The sequence below is a fragment of the Sinocyclocheilus grahami genome, unplaced genomic scaffold (assembly GCF_001515645.1).
Source record: "Sinocyclocheilus grahami isolate Dianchi unplaced genomic scaffold, SAMN03320097.WGS_v1.1 scaffold1644.1, whole genome shotgun sequence".
Classification (NCBI taxonomy): Eukaryota; Metazoa; Chordata; class Actinopteri; order Cypriniformes; family Cyprinidae; genus Sinocyclocheilus; species Sinocyclocheilus grahami.
The window spans coordinates 5,420-8,821 of NW_015506823.1; the positions used below are offsets into that span (position 1 = coordinate 5,420).

The 3,402-nt window shown below is 41.4% G+C and overlaps 1 protein-coding gene across 1 annotated transcript in view; it reads left to right on the plus strand.

The window, feature by feature from the left end:
* LOC107571748 (nuclear factor erythroid 2-related factor 2-like) overlaps positions 1 to 3,402 on the plus strand; it is a 17,240-nt gene that overhangs the window by 614 nt on the left and 13,224 nt on the right. The gene's annotated exons all lie outside the window — the stretch shown is intronic.

Sequence of the window (3,402 nt, forward strand, 5' to 3'; positions counted from 1 at the left end):
ACACACACACACAGACAGGCAGAAACACACACACAAACACACACACAGACAGACAGAAACAAACACACACACACACACAACACACACAGACAGACAGAAACACACACACACACACACACACACACAGATAGAGAGACAGAAACACACACACACACACACACACACACAGATAGAGAGACAGAAACACACACACACACACACACACACACAGATAGAGAGACAGAAACACACACACACACACACACACACACAGATAGAGAGACAGAAACACACACACACACACACACACACACAGATAGAGAGACAGAAACACACACACACACACACACACACACAGATAGAGAGACAGAAACACACACACACACACACACACACACAGATAGAGAGACAGAAACACACACACACACACACACACACACAGATAGAGAGACAGAAACACACACACACACACACACACACACAGATAGAGAGACAGAAACACACACACACACACACACACACACAGATAGAGAGACAGAAACACACACACACACACACACACACACAGATAGAGAGACAGAAACACACACACACACACACACACACACAGATAGAGAGACAGAAACACACACACACACACACACACACACAGATAGAGAGACAGAAACACACACACACACACACACACACACAGATAGAGAGACAGAAACACACACACACACACACACACACACAGATAGAGAGACAGAAACACACACACACACACACACACACACAGATAGAGAGACAGAAACACACACACACACACACACACACACAGATAGAGAGACAGAAACACACACACACACACACACACACACAGATAGAGAGACAGAAACACACACACACACACACACACACACAGATAGAGAGACAGAAACACACACACACACACACACACACACAGATAGAGAGACAGAAACACACACACACACACACACACACACAGATAGAGAGACAGAAACACACACACACACACACACACACACAGATAGAGAGACAGAAACACACACACACACACACACACACACAGATAGAGAGACAGAAACACACACACACACACACACACACACAGATAGAGAGACAGAAACACACACACACACACACACACACACAGATAGAGAGACAGAAACACACACACACACACACACACACACAGATAGAGAGACAGAAACACACACACACACACACACACACACAGATAGAGAGACAGAAACACACACACACACACACACACACACAGATAGAGAGACAGAAACACACACACACACACACACACACACAGATAGAGAGACAGAAACACACACACACACACACACACACACAGATAGAGAGACAGAAACACACACACACACACACACACACACAGATAGAGAGACAGAAACACACACACACACACACACACACACAGATAGAGAGACAGAAACACACACACACACACACACACACACAGATAGAGAGACAGAAACACACACACACACACACACACACACAGATAGAGAGACAGAAACACACACACACACACACACACACACAGATAGAGAGACAGAAACACACACACACACACACACACACACAGATAGAGAGACAGAAACACACACACACACACACACACACACAGATAGAGAGACAGAAACACACACACACACACACACACACACAGATAGAGAGACAGAAACACACACACACACACACACACACACAGATAGAGAGACAGAAACACACACACACACACACACACACACAGATAGAGAGACAGAAACACACACACACACACACACACACACAGATAGAGAGACAGAAACACACACACACACACACACACACACAGATAGAGAGACAGAAACACACACACACACACACACACACACAGATAGAGAGACAGAAACACACACACACACACACACACACACAGATAGAGAGACAGAAACACACACACACACACACACACACACAGATAGAGAGACAGAAACACACACACACACACACACACACACAGATAGAGAGACAGAAACACACACACACACACACACACACACAGATAGAGAGACAGAAACACACACACACACACACACACACACAGACAGAAACACACACACACACACACCTAAATTAAGCTGTCACTAAGTAGGGCCTTGTTGTTTACAAACTTAATGTCCCATAAATTACATTAAAAGAAACATGCTTTTTACTGTATTGTACACGTATTATTCATAGATCACGTCAGAATTACGACATTGAATGAAGGTCAAGACCACTGAGGTGGAACAGGCCAAAATCCCCATTTTAAGCAGAGAAACAGAGATCTGACATATTTTAAACGAGCAGCTTTCATGCTAGGTTAATTTTGTTCGATGATAAACAGTTTAGTTTATAAAGCACATACAAGTAATGCTTTAAAGGGATGTGACACCAAATGAATTATTGTGCCGCGTGCTTTAGGCTACTTAATGATCTGTTTAGCGGTATATATATAATGTAATCAAGTGTGTCAGTGTTATTAATGAAAATGATTAAGTGTGTGTGCTGATGCCCAAAGTACACATTTAAATATGTTGAAGGGGACTATATTTAAATCAGTTCTATGAGAAGCAAGCGTTTCGATGCTGGTAATAATATTTCATTGAGAGTGGAATAACGTGAGGGCTTGGTGAACCGGTTTTGACGCTGATTACGTGCCGTACCTTTCTGAACCGTGCAGTGAAATCAAATAGAGAACAAGGAGCTCTCTTGTTCCTCCAACGGTATATTCCACATTCCCGCAGTCTAGAGGAACAGGAAGTGAGACAGGTGTGAAAAATAATCGCTTTATCAGGAAACGTTGCGTATCCGCCTCTGGTTTCTCGTTGCTATTAACCTGGATGATGATAACAACACTTTGAGCATTAATTATGTAGTTAGGCGTGTCTTGCATATACGTTTTCACTTCTAAATGCAATCCCATCAATAGGCTTATGGATACACAAACATAAGTGCAATACTCTTCTTAGTCTTAGCCTCACATTCACTTATGTTTTATACAAAACCCCACGTAATGAGTGTCAACGTTATCAGCAGCATGAGATTATCATCAGATCAAAAACACTCACCGCGATCACAAAACTTATCATATTTACCAGATATTGTTCCTTTCACTTTAAAGGAGCAGTTCACCAGCAAATGGTGATTATTTTCACCCTCATGTAAATCAGACCAATATTATTTTCTTTATTTTTTTTTACCGTGAAACACTAAATCTTGGGCTCAGTGGTAATTTATGATTAAAGTTTTTGGTTATATTTTGAAACATTTTAATATTTTCTAGTTAGTGTCATTTTTATAATTTTTTTAAATGTCTGTATAGTTTTAGTTTTTAATTGTAGTTTCAAACTCATCTATCTATCT